This window comes from Eleginops maclovinus, chromosome 6 (genome assembly GCF_036324505.1).
Source record: "Eleginops maclovinus isolate JMC-PN-2008 ecotype Puerto Natales chromosome 6, JC_Emac_rtc_rv5, whole genome shotgun sequence".
Lineage (NCBI taxonomy): Eukaryota > Metazoa > Chordata > Actinopteri > Perciformes > Eleginopidae > Eleginops > Eleginops maclovinus.
Genome location: NC_086354.1, coordinates 13942598 through 13957646, shown reverse-complemented (window position 1 = coordinate 13957646; position 15049 = coordinate 13942598). Strand labels below are relative to the sequence as shown.

The window sequence follows — 15049 nt, the reverse complement described above, 5'->3', positions numbered from 1 at the left end:
TAAGAAGTATCTTTGTTACCAGTTAAAAAAGAAACACTTACACCATAGAAAAATAAAAAAGTCCCTCCACAATTAACATTTTCTCTACTTAACTGTTAAGCAGTATACGTTTCTTACGATGTAACTATTGCACCAGCAATATTTCCAGTTTAATGACAACATGTAAGAAACAGATAGCAAAGTGCCATTAACCTTCTGGGCCACTTGTCGAAAAAATGATTTAAGCCAGATTTTCCATAAACAGGATTTAATTTACATCTGTTAACATTGCAAAGTAGTATAATCTCCATTATACAGAAAATGTAACATACTGTATAGAAAGTGTTATCACATGTCCCTTTAACAACTAAAGCAATTTTCATTTCGATATGTAGTCACTGTCCGTGTCAAACTTCCATAAAAGCTGGGCTGAACAGAAGCTGCCATTTAATAAGACCTAAATCCACAGAAGAAAGTGTGAAAACGGTTCCTGACAGCTAAGCATGGCATGATTGGGAAACAACTTAACTATAATAACTAAAGTATGGCTGCAATCCCAAAAAGGCTTGCATTCCTCCCTCTTTGATCTCTCTCCCCCTCTCTCTCGCTTTCAAACATGCACGGACATGTCCAGACTGGTGAGAAGGGAAACCCCTGCACGTGATGGGGAAGCACATCCTGAATCACGGGACTGACCTGTAAAGTACAATAATTTGGATTTAGGTTATTGTAGTTAGAAGGTTTAAATGTGATAATCAGCACTGCGTTTTGTGAGCTGACGGGGGAAGGCCGGACTAATCAGGTCAAAACAATAGCCTGATTAGAGAGGGAGATAAATAATGACGGGTCAGAGGCAGGCAGATGGACAGACAAACAGAGAGCAGCAGACAGCAACATTTATGAATATGTATGTGTCTACATGAATGCAGATTAGGCGCGAGCTGCCGGCTGCTTGCACGTGTGCGCTTTGTGCGTGCCTATATAAATTTGCTTATGCTTCAATTCTTCTTACCAGTGAATGTTTGACCAATGACTGTCTCCCTACACCCCCAACACACACAAACCCCACCTCTACTGCTTATATCCTGGACAGCTGTCTGCAGGGACCTGGCCAAAGAGAAAGACCCATCTGTCGCCTTCCTTCAAAGGTCAGGGCTCAGGGCTGTGTGTGTGTGTGTGTGTGTGTGTGTGTGTGTGTCTGTGAGGGAGGGAGGGAGAGAGGGGGGAAGCTTCTTTTCACTCGGTTAATCTCTGCTGTTGTTCTCTATCGCCGTCTCTGGCACACTTCTGACGAATATGCTGCTTTAAATGCAGACACCCCTCGTGTCAATGTCTGGTGTGTTTAGTGTGTTTATGTATGGACTCACTTGTTTGAAGGTGAACGTGTTCTTGTATGATTGTCACGTACTTCACATACTGCTCCACCTTCATACACAATACAGTGTTAGTGCATATTCAACACTTGGCCTATTATTCATTCTAGTGATCTTTTTGTATCTCTGGCTGCATAGTCACAGATTTATTCAGACTCTTTTCTCTTTAAGAGGCCTAAATGTTTGTTGCGTGATACTGGTCTTTGAACACCCCAATTAGATTCAATACAGTTAAAAGCCTCACTATTTTTTATTTGTTTAAAAGTGAATCAATAATTCATTATGGTAATCAGCTTAATGATGTAAGAGCAGATCCTCATTCAGGTCAATTTTAGATTACCACAATAAATGTCAAATATGAATTAAACAAACAAAACCTGAAACATGAAATTATTATGTTCAGGCTATAACAATGCAGCTCACTATGTTTTATCAAAATCTCAACTCCACAGTTGACAATTGAAAGAGGGTCCTCAGACTCAAACACTGTACTCTAATTCTTAAAGCGCTCCCCCTGTTGGCCCATATTGAAATGAGCACTACATATACTGTGTAGTTATCAGATAGGGGGGGCGTTTTACTACTCAAAACACAACTAAATGTAAAGTTATTTAAATGTCTTTATTAGGATTGTTTGACAACTTCAAAAAACATGCTGGGATAATATTTGATTTTCAAGGATCTCTGAAAATAAATGTTGTGATTGTGTGCTAGGATGTCCACTATGGTTGGATATGACCTTCCAGTTTGGCATGAAACCTCAAACACCATTGTTCTTAGGAAAAGTTGACCGATACATCTGAGGAAGTTCAGTTTCTCAGTAATCATAAAGTCCCTTTTTATATATTAATGTCTTGTTTCTTTATTAAAGGTTGGAAATTCCCTTCCTTTCCACACTATTTTACAGCATAAACGTCTAAACATTCCTCTAGAATTATGATATGTGCAACTATATAACGCTACTGCGGCAGATTTGCAGACTTCAGATCTTATCAATGCTGAAGATTATACTTTGAATTCATTCCAAGTAGTATAGTGCAAAAAAATGTCAGCAGGATAATACAACTCTTGACAGGCACACACAGGTTTACATTGTGACAAAGGAATTGTGAGACTGTGAGACAAAGAGAGAGAGAGATTTAGACCAAAGCATTAAAGTTGTGTAAACAGGATTAATGAGAAAACAAAGGTGTTTTCTGTGTGTTTACCTAGGTCACCATACATAATCTTCTGTATAAAGCCCTGTTAGAATAGACTAGCGGATTAAATACAAGATATTAGAGCCACAGGGGTACCAAGTAAGCAAAAGTGCAGTAGGTCAACAAACACTAATAATTATTAAACAATTTGAAGTCTAATAAGTTGCGGGGGCAGGATGTTTCAATAGTCTAACCCACTTTAAATTAAATAACAAATGTCAACCAAACAAAAATGCTTTGTCCACTTGCCGTGTGGAAATTTGATAAAAATGTGAGGTTTCCTAAGAAAACATTACTTGTACATGAAACAACCATCTGTTATCATCTTACTAGTGACAATGTAGCAAATTCTGTCTGCTCAAGAACTTCATTTGGAAAATAATCTTTCCCAAATGAAGCTAGCTGTATGCTTGCTAGCTAAAGGCTTTATGAGGAAGAGAGTTTTATCATACAGTAGATGTCGTTCTGGGGTGTTCTCCTTACTCATCTGGTAACCAGTAAATGATATGAGCAAGATTATGAGGCATACCATAAAAAACTTGACACACCCAACACCTTACAGGGCATGCTGCATGTGGTTACACAGACAGTTTACGCAACATTACAAACACACACCATTAGAATTGTTCTTGTGATCTAACATGACCTGTCTGTCACCCTTAAAAAAATGTCCACCTGTGGATCGGAGGCAATTATTTTCCATGTGTCAATAAATCTAAATAATATCAACTGTATGTCAACATATAACCAAAGAAATTCAATCTCAGTTTATCGTAATTAATGAATGTAAGCTATTTACTGAATATAAGCAATTTAACTTGCTATGGTAATGTTAGCATCTTACAAAGGAGAAGATTAACATTGTGTATAGTATCGTTACTCCCTAACATTTGCTCTTGTGTTTTTGGAAAGGTAAAAAACCCTACAACTCCCCAAAGCTTAATGCAGACTCTTAGAAGTGCATGAAACTTTGTCAACATGCATGCTAATCCTTACACGGCTGATGACAGGACAATCACTGTTAAGGTGAAGGGTTTATTAAATGGTCAATTATTAGAAACTAGGGAATAATTCTTCTGCTAATGCCTTAAGGTCACGATAAAATGGCAACAATGGTTGAGGTGTGCATGTTTGCAAACAAGGCATGTTGGCACACATGCTACTCTGAAACTGGATGACTAATCTGTAATGAATATATTTTATCTCAGAACAATAGGGAGTGAGTGTACACACACACACACACACACACACACACACACACACACACACACACACACACACACACACACACACACACACACCCCACAACCTTTTTTCCGGAAATGGTTTTACAGAGGGCTGAGCTGATAAAAAATAAATGACTACAGTGATAAAAGGAAAGAGAAGGAAGCAATTAAAGAAGCATTAGATAGGGAGAAGCAGGGAAAGAGAAGAAAAAGAAAGAAAGAAAGAAAGAGAGCAAGAGAGAGAGAGAGGATGACTAAAGAGACAGATGTGAGGGAACTTGCCCAGAGAGAAGAAGAAAGCAGGGGAGAGAGTGATGCAGTCTAGCAGCCGTGGGCGGTTTGCAAAATGCTGGGTGATGGTGTGTGTGTGTGTGTGTGTGTGTGTGTGTGTGTGTGTGTGTGTGTGTGTGTGTGGTGCACCCAAGTAATTACTTCTATTAATGTCACGAGAGTCAAAATAAAGCATGTGTACTTTAAGCTATGTTTTCATAGCAGTCATTCAGTTGCAAATACTCACTGAAAATAATAATAATGTATAAATGATGTGATGTATTAAACATGTATCTAAACATCAGCATTGTGTGTGTGTGTTTGTGTGTGTGTGTTTGTGTCATATCATCTCCTGGGCCTGCGTCATTACCGTGATTAGACTGCATAAGGGACAGGCAAGGAAACTCCAGCTCTTTCTTTCTCCTCTTTCTCTTTCTCTCCCTCCTCCACTTTGTTTTTCTCTCAGTCTCACACTTCATTTTACATCATAGGAAGTTGGTGTTGGCCCCAAGTGTCATTCTTCTCTAAAAAACTAAAATGTCAGACTGCTTGAAATTTAGTTTCATATGAAAAAAAGGAACCCCAAACTGGATATGCAAAAAAAAAATGCACCTTGATAGACTGTTGGAGTTTTGCAGGCTGCTGTAATCAGCACAAAGGAAGTCATCAACTCTGCCCCTTCAGACTCTCTGTGGTCTGATTTAACAACTGTGCAAGGATTCATGTGTGTGTGCGTGTTTGTGAAAGTCGGCGTGGCTGTTGTTTCTAACCTGTCACTGACACAAACATGTCTCATTAGAATATTTCAACACCATAAAACTCCCCTAATGACTGACCTTTGAAAGCCCTTCTGGTAATTATTGCCAGATAATATAATCAGACAGCTCAGCCTACGGATAAGCTGATGTATATGAATGGATATTTAGTGAAAATGTAGGAAACTAACCGGATTTTTCATTAATTCATTTTAATTCATTTGAAAAATAAGATGTATTTTGTGGTTTTGATTACACAGAATAAGTCATTGAAATGTTTAAACATTTTGTAGCAAAAGCAGAACTTTACCTTAAGCTGAATAAATGTATTTATTACTAGGAAAGATATTTACAAGCTGTAAACACAACACTGACATGCTGTCACATTGTTAAGATGTTATGGCAAACACATTAGCAAATTATTTTAAAATATACAAGTCCTGGAGCGAGATTACCATTTATTTGAAAATCATACTTTGGGTCACCTGACAACCTACCAGTACTAAACAAAAACAGAGGTGTTTCTTTGAAACCAACTCCCCAAAGGGGCTTAAAAACACTATAAAACAGTTTGATGAAAGAGCTGAGGGGGCTGTAAAACAAATCAATGGACTGAATGAACCTAAGACACTCCTCAAAGCTAAGGAGATATTTGCTAAATCTCAGCCCACATTCACAGTTTTAGCATTGTAGAATGTTGATGTTTGATAATCACGCCACTTCGGTGTATTCCATCTTTTGTTACTTAGGCCAATTTCAATTTACTTTTAACATTCAAGAAACTGCTCTGCAGTAGTTTTAACTTGGAAAAAAAGCGAAAGTGGCAGAACCACTGTATGACCTTCTAACATCCTGTCTGTTAAACCACAGCATTGCAGTGCACACAAAACAGAGAGGAAATAAACAGAACCTTTCTCCATGGAAAATGTCTGACTTTACCGCAGCATTTTATTGCTCAACACTTTTTCTATGGTGTTAATTTGTGTAGTGGTGACCCATTAAAAGTGATATTCAATTTTTTTTTGCTTCAGCTTCAAAACATCTCCCACTGACTCTCACTTTCAGATTTATGTAGAAAACATTTGTCATGCTGCCATGACACAACCGGCCTTAGGTTCCAGACATGCAAAATAAATCTCCAGTGTGACATGTCATCGTGCCCAGCTCGCGATTGTTCCTCACTTTCTGTGGTTTTCACAACACGTAATGGAATGTGTTGATAAAACTTCCTTATCATACACTATCAAGAGTGGGTTTGAACAGGAATGTTATTTCTTTTTCTGTTCCCTTTCTCTATCATTGTGACTGAGGAGACAGGCAGACAGAGAAATACAAGCCGAGGTTGCGAGCAGTCTGTTTAGTTTCGTGCTGCTGGGGTGCTGCCAGGCAAATGAGAGACCAGCAGATGGCTGGAATGTTGAAAATACCAGAGATCAGAGGCCAGCAGAGACACAATGCGATTAGAAGGGAAACAGAGAGCAACCGCCCAAAATCGAGTTGTAAACATCCCGGTGAGCTTTGAGGTGTGTTTGTTAGAAAAGGAGATTTTAAGAGATGTTGCGTGCAGATATATTTTGTGTTGTTTATTTGATGCTTTGATAGACCACACATAATAATCTTGTTGAGGAGGCATAACACTGTGAGTTCGGCGTTTTTTTCATAGCAGGATGAAGAAAAGTTTTCATCTTTGAGGGTTCAAACTTCACTGTTAAATGTGAGTGTGGTTGACAAAATCGAAATGTATTAGACACGAGAAAGATACGCTTTTTGTTTCAAAACAGTCTACGACATAATAAATGTAGTTATTATTAAATGTACTCTATTATACAAGTATCAATGTAAAAATCTCATCGACAAATAGGGGAGAATTGTGTTTTAGATATGTGTATCAAGAAGTGTTGCAAAGACAGATGAGGTACCAGCATCTTACACTTTAAGAAAAGAATGCGAAATAAAAACATCGCTGGCTCTGCTGCATCAATTTCCGTCCGGTTTTTAAATTGTCGAGAGTGTGTTCAACAATGTTATAGATGTACAACTCTTCATCTGTGACTTTAGTATTCATCTCAAAAATACAGACACATGTTTTTCATCTAAATAATCTCATCTTCAGTTCTGCAAAACCTATAAATCCACTCCAATTTTTTCAGTGAATTGCTATAATTGCACTTACAGATGCAAAGAAGGGGCTGTTCTGTAATCTAAAATAGAAACGTGGCTTTCAAGTTAGTTTATAAAATGCTGCCAAGAGTTTGTTGCTTTTCAAGAAACCCGGCAATTTCAATGAAACACTATGTGGAGTACATTGTATTCCAAAAAGACATGTCTGTAAAAACAGGCAAATGTAACACAACCATAATCTAGAGTTGAGTGTGTGATTGTGTGTGGTTGATTGAGCTTATTGAAAATGGCTTTGGATAAAAGTCAGCTTTATGAATGGTAATTGTTGTGTGTGTTAGTGCATAAAGGCTGGAAACATAGGTGTTGGAGTGTTTTGCAAAAGCAGCGTTGGTAAAGCAAATGCAAATTTCCCCCTTATTTATTGTTGAGACGAGGAAGAATTACTTTTAAATAACATCAGAGAAAACTACTCATTTTGTGGCAGCAGAGGCTTAAACACATTGCACACCAGGTGCATGTCTGTTTATGTGTGGACACATGTACTGTGACAGTGTGCATGTGTGTGCGCACATGTTTCTGAGAGTGTAGCCTTAGAGCTGCTGCTTGAGTGTGCACTGAAGTGACAACACTGCTTTCATTACAGAACTGATGGAGAGGCTTTTACAAGGTCCATTATTTCAACTCGAGTTACCTTTCAGCAGAGCACAACAGACTCAGTCCTGTCTTACACAACGGACATAAAAAAGAAATTGCAGTCTTCTCTAATCGTTATAATTAATTGTTGCGACAAAGACACCTACGCAGAAGCAACCAATAGAAACTGTTAGATGTGATGAACATTTTTTTAGGGTGCATCAGAACTGTTTTGACACTCAGTCCTCATTTTAAGAACAAAGAAAATCAAAATGTTTTCACAACACAATTTAAAATACATCCTATTCAATTGGGAATCCCACTCCCCAGCGGTCGTAATGATATTATTCCTGGCAGTGGCACACAGGGAGTTCAGGAAGAGATCAAAGATTGGAGATAGAGGAAAAATAAACTAACAAGAGTTCAAGTAGCATTGTGAGGGTTAGTAACTTTATTTTCAGTGCATAGAAAAAAAAGTCCAAGATAAAGTCAGTGCCAATTTGAAGTAGCCTAAGTAAAGATTTAAATATCCAACGTATCTGAATATCTGTGACGCCAGACATTCTGAAATGATTTTCTGGTGCTATAACAGGTTTTTTCTTCTTGTCAAATCTCACAGCCACCCCTTTTCACCTTTAAGAAGTGGATACAATATTTTTAAACATTGTATTACAAAACATGGATCGTCATAATGAGCTACAATGTTCAACATCTGAACAGTGCCTCTAAACAAAAGCAGATGGTGCATTATTAAAGCCATTCTTCTTGACTAACACCAGTTCAGGCACATTGGCTGACTGAACCATCTCCTGAGCATTGCAAAAATATCTTTACTAAAACTGTATAAAGACATAAGACAAAAACCCGGTATGATGTGTTATATAATCACACTTAAGAGAAAAATGAGTCCACATGAAGTGGATGTAAGACTAGCATGAGAGCACTGTAGCCTATTTTTTATTTCCTGTATTAAAACCCATATTATCCTTGTTTCTGAGAAGTCTAAATATATCACCCAACAAAGGATTTGGCGGTATGTATTCCAGCAGCTGATTTGACATTTTGTAATATCACAATAAGTGAATAACGAGCAACAGCTCTTATGTAGTCAGACCAAATCTGCAGCTTTTGTGAAGCACTCATTACGGCTGTGTTTAACAATGGGGAAAAGAGGAACATCACAACATACTGTTCTCGATGAATCCCCACATAAACAGTCTCTATCCCTATCACACTGCTGCAGTCAAGGGATAATAGAAAAGAGAGCAGGTTGGAGCACAGCCAGTAGAGTGTTCAATCCAACAACTGCAGCCCGATTGCAATGTGTGTGTTTGTGTGTGTGTGTGTTTATAATGGAGCTAAGGATAGTGCTCAAAGAAGCAGAATTGTGTTGTATAATAGGTGAAAATAAAACCATCTAATAAGACAAAATCTATAATCTATAACAATATCAAATATCACACATAAGGGAAGTAACACTAACCACTAAACAATAATATTAAGTTCTAGGGTAAAGTAAATAGAGATGAAAAACATAACATGCATGAACGCAAGAGGGGAATCCACAAATGACAGCGTCATGTGATAAAAACCATAAAGCAGTGAAATTCTCTGTAATTTCCATGAAGCACAACACTGACTTCCTGTTTGTTTTTGTGCCCTTCAGCAGCAACATCATCGGCATCCTGTTGATACAAACTAAACAGAGATTGGAATTGCGTCAATAATATTTATGTACTCATCAATGTTTGTTTACAGTAGATATGCTATTCATGTGTGCTTTTTTCTTGGGCAACACTTGAGATTTAAGTTGAATGTCTTACAACGCTGAGACCATAGGGTAAAACATTTATTTTTTATAATTCCTTCAAGAGGCCAAACCCCCATTAGCAGAAGTTAGCTAACAAACCAAGTGACATCACTTTGATATATTATAGGATAAAAGTATTTTTGTTCATAAGCTCAACTCTTATTGCTAGCAGCACAAACATGCATATTATTTTGGACATTTCTAAATGAGCAGTCATCCCTTCAAAATAAGTAATTATACATGATTGTTTCTATAAATTATGGAAACATTGTCTTATCAAATGAAATATCAATGATTCACATGAGACTGTTGCTAGAACACAACTTTGTGCAATGGCATAACACTATGTTATAAGTACAGTGACAGTCGGAGTGTCATTGTAGTTTTAAAACATGATGCCAATGTTGTCACAGTCCTTGTTCCTATACTCCAAAAACAGCTATTTATAACACATATCACTGAAGTGTTAAGAACCAATACGACTTATTTGTCATATGTCATTCTCCCTACATGATTACATTGGTTAATATTATGAAATCATTATGCTTTGTCACCCTGCATTGTTTGACTCTGCAATCAGATCAGACATGTGTTTGTTTTCTTTTGTTGCAGTACATAAAAAAAAGCTAGATTCATTTGAACCTATTATTTGTCATGAGAGTCTCACTATGTCTTCATGTAGACCCACCCGGCATTTGCAGTCACTTGTTGATCACTCTTGCGGTTTTACCTGCATTAATCACATCTGTTCTTTACTCTACGTTCTCTTCCTTCCTCTCTATGACATAAACATCAACCTCCACCTCCAATTATAGTTCAAGTAGCACTTGGCCCTCTCTTATTATGTCTATCACTTTTCATTCGATGCAACCCTACTGTATCTAAAAGATAACTGTACGTTGTGTTCCTTTTTATCCCTCTTTTACTATTTCTGCCTGTAAATCTGCATCATTAAGTATTAAGAGAGTCTATTTGAGTGTTTATAGGTCTCCTCTCTTTGGATCCCTGTCTTGCTGTGTATCCAACCAGAATAGAACAATGCAAAACTAAAAGTAGGACGTTGACACAGGTTATGAATAGATTAAAAGCAAAAAAGAGAAGATGAATTTGACTTACAAAGTTCACATTAAAAGGGTTGGAAACAGAATAACACCCTGATTGCATCACCAGAAGGCACAGTAAGTCTGCAGATTAAACTGCAGGCTTAAACGCATCTGGATTTACCAAACTGCCAATTTGATATAAATAGACTGCAGCCTTTCTTAACGTCAAGCACTTTCAATCTGCCAACACAATCCCGTTTTTGATGACATAACATGATGCCTTTTTAATATTTGAGACATAATGACAGTATGACATAATGAGTCAGAAGAGTAATAGATTTTGCAAACAGTACGTTAAAGAAAAATATTTAGAGAAAAATAAAACGTCTCATTTTGAGACTCAATAATGCAACAATGTGTAACTCCTCAAAGTGAAATAGAGATAGTTTGTATTTGAATAGCTGATTGGAGAAGCACAAGAGGAGACCCGGATAATCTCGCAACTACAAACATTATGCAGAACACCTGCAATAAGCATTTGTACTTTCTATCCCTCTTCTTCAGTTTTGTGTTGAATAAGATACTAATCTCCATACAATATTAAAATATGGAAGATGTATTTCTCCCAGAATATTATGTAAAATAGTCTAATATTTTTTAAATATATTTTACAATGAATTTTTCTTCTCAGCATTTATTTTTTGTTAGCCAGTGAAAAATGAGAACTGTTGGATATTTATTTCCTGAGAGTGATTAAGCATGCAAGGCTAACTGTGTATGTAGGCCCTTTGCACCAGCATCATTTATTAGACTCTCATTTAACTACAGGAGAAAGAGCAGAGGATATACATGAGGTATGATCTGGTGGTGTGATGATTTACAGTACATACTTCAGTGCAGGTTGCTCCCCAGCTGATTCAGGATGATCAACAGCATCAAAAAGGTCCAAAGCTGTCACTGTTTGGCCATTTCACGTTCCAGATCACTGGAGCAAATAAAACATGTTTGTAAGAGAGCTGCAGAGGAGCAGAGGATGTAAACCAGTCAAAAGAGTCAGGTTTTGCACACAAGTCTATTGTCGTTCACAAATGCAACACTGTATTCTCCTCAAAGCAATCCATCTCACTGTCACTACCCTATTCTCATTTGAAAAGCTAATAAACAGATCAATGTACTGTTCGATATGGGGGGGGGACAGGAGGAGATGGATGGCGAGGGTCAAGCAGCACAGCTGCACTTACAAAATACACTTGGGCAGAGAGGGAAATAACAATGCTTCCCCCTGATGGATTAAACAACATGTTATTCTGAACAGGATAGTCAACATTGACATTATGAAAAGCCTAAAGCAGTTCCATTGAAAATGATCCCAAACAAAGTGTTTCCTGCCGTCTATCATTTTACTATCATTTAAGTCTCTACAAACAGGAAATTAGTGAAAACTAAGTTTCATAAAAACAATTGTGGTATTTTTTGATGACAATAGCAAAGGCATTCAACACATATTTCGGATATATTGAAGAAGCTGCAGAAGTGTCCAGTTACCACCAGTCAAACAGGCTGACACAACAAGTGAACAGACTGATCTTCAATTTAGATTTAAACCACACCACTTTAGAAAAAATGATATCATCAGATTGTATGTTATGTTGATGAATCTTAATGCATGAAAATACCACGGTTTTAACTCAAAATGCTGCACTTAATGTTAAACGAATTTACTGTGAGGTCATACATTGAAGTCAATTGTGTTTCTGTGCACATCATTTGAGAGTAAGAAAAAACCGAATCCAATTCCTTGTACAGTATGTCCACACACTTGGCCAAGCTGATTTTAAATCATGGACTTTTCTTTCTTGGTATGTTGCTGACATCTGGTGGACACAATTGAAACGTTTTCTCTAAAATGATTCAAGGTCCAGATTTAGACTCTATAGGTCCAAAAAGATATGAATTTATAGCATTTGAGAAATCTCATACTGAACTGATTTTATCTTGTAGTTTATTTTAAGACTTACTTCAGGTCACATAAAAATGTAAGCTGCATGATATTTCATGTGATACTATGTGAATAATGTGTTACACTGAGTCAGATAAATAATTGGTTGAATATGGTTACTGTCCGAGTTATTGTATACAATTCATGTGTTCTTCATGTACACATAAAGAGTAAACTCTGTTCCAATTCATAATATACAGGATATGCTGCTTAAATGACACATTTCTCACACATATACCGGTAGATAATTTAGAAAGGGAAATGACAGCACAACAGATTAGTTACACATGACTATTTGCACTATTCACACTTTTGGGAATGAGGCAACACTGCCAAACAAACTAACTTCCTAGCAGCAGGTTGCAGAATGAGTCACGGGAATCATTTAGGGGTCCATGACTGAGGATTTCAGATTAACCAATTAAGTATCACCTGATTTGATAAAATAAACTTTAATTTGAATAGTTTCTTCTGATAGATGTAGTTTACATTTGAGGTCAATCCTAATTTGGGTTATATATTGTGCTTTACAATTTACTGTAGTCCACATTAACAAAAAGTATGTAAATAAACATTAATATCACTAAAACTTGACTTGTGTTAATGGACAGGTCTGGGTAGTGTCTGTTGCAAAATCTGTTTGCCCATGTTGAACTCACCCTAGCCCTGTTTCACCCCCCTCCTCACTCACATGGTAGCTGGGGAATGAATGCTAAACATAGATCTGAGAGTGACACATGAGGATTCCCATGACAGCTGATAAACTTCCTGCAGGTCAACTGACGAGTGTTATGGCAACCAAGATGCAAACTTCATGGCGCCATGCTTAAACATCACATCTGAACATTTGTCATTCTTAATTAAGTCATCATTATTCAAATCAAAAGCAAGTGTCACCATGTCAACCTGAATATTGCCCCAAGCTAACTATACAATTACCAAAAGCCAAATAAAAGACCTCTACATACATAATGACACTTCAAAATAAATGTGTGCAGGAATGAACGTTTTTGAATGCAGGACACTAAAGCCACTGTGTGGAGTTCGACATTTTGGCGCCACCCAGTGATAGTCTGAATATAAAACAGACAGCAAAACAAATTTAGTAATGTGCAAATCTAACTCAAGAACTCTGGGAATGAATGATTTTACTACAACCCATAGACTACGCCATGGTTTACTGATTTTGACTCTTTGGCACATTAAGCTCTTATTAATAATAATTAGAAATCATTTGAATATGTGTACCCACAACTAATTATAAAAAACATCTGTCCTATTTGTCAAGTGTAGTTATACTATTCCACAATGATTTGGACTCATTAAAGAAGTAGCTAAATTTAAGAACAATATTGATGGACAGTATGTAAATGATCTCTGGTATGGATGTGGATTCACTGGGTCACACATGTAATGAAAGCTATTGAAAAAAAACTTGAAATTATCTTATATTAAAATATATACATTTTATCAATTCAATTAATCAAAAAAGATATGCCACATTAGACAAGTTAGCAAAGAGGTATTGAAAATAACTTTGTTTTAGTGACATTCAAACAGTCATTTATTGATGGTTAAGAGCGTGTGTGTGGGGGGAGCTGACCTTCCTTTGTCTGCCGACAGTAAACTGTTACTCACGATTTGATCTGCGTGTTGTCATTAACACCAGAGGATGAAGAGTTTCTTTGTAACCATGCAGATTATGGCTGTAACGTTAGCTATTCATGCAAAGTGAGTCTTTCCAGCACGCAGCCACACAACTAGACTACAGTCTCTGCGCCACATGAGGAGCAGTGTAATGCCCGGCTGAAGCCCCGCCTCCACGAAGCTCTTCTTCTGCTGATGAAATGTCAGCAGACAAGACGCAGCAAAGCCACATTACTGCTCTCCACAGGTAATGTATAGAACTCCATTTATTGAGTTCATTTTGTAAAGTCCAGTGTGAAGGAGAAAGTTGATACAGCGTTTGTTGATTCACAATCTTCCGAGTTTTGGTTTCAATGAATGATCTTTAATATATGATAGCTCTTCTTGCATGAGTATTATATCTGTGTGGCATGGGTCATCCCACAATAGCGTGATTCAAAGTGTTTACCTATCAAAGGGTGCACCTTCCATCAAGGTGTTAGCCAAACAATGCCAGCCCATGACCGGACAGTGAGTCAGTTCAGCCTATAGTTATTAACACACTGTCCCAGTCTGCCTATTTTGGCTGTACTGAAAAATAAAACCCACCTTTGTTTACCTCCTGACATTTTTTCGACTTAACTTTGCAACTTGATGTAGCTGTAAGATTGCTCTTTAGATGTTTATTCACATTTTAGAATATTGGACTTTCAATAAACCTGCGTATCGAGGGGGAAAGTAAATCGCCTTCATGGTTGTTGAGATATGCCCGCATACAAGTAGAGATTTGTTTTGGTAGATAAAATAAATTAAAAGGTAGCCCAAACCCTAACAATGCAGGGTTTTCAGGCCATTAGAAAGCAATCTTTGCTTGATATCCCTTATGTTGTGTTCGGGTCTCCAATGACCAGTTTGAAGTTAAAATTATTACTACCCACTGTATTTTTCTATCGGATCAAGCCTTCTTGATATCCTCCACAACAGCTGTATAAACACTACAAATCTGATTTTGACA

At 37.3% G+C, this 15049-nt stretch overlaps 1 long non-coding RNA gene across 1 annotated transcript; it reads right to left on the bottom strand.

Moving 5' to 3' along the window:
* Nucleotides 1-271: 271 nt before the first annotated feature.
* LOC134866508 (uncharacterized) lies at nucleotides 272-14206 on the bottom strand. The gene is made up of 3 exons (XR_010166048.1): nucleotides 14047-14206; nucleotides 11300-11394; nucleotides 272-675 (listed from the first exon to the last, which is right to left on the bottom strand). It is a non-coding gene; the product is annotated as an uncharacterized LOC134866508 (long non-coding RNA).
* Nucleotides 14207-15049: the final 843 nt, after the last annotated feature.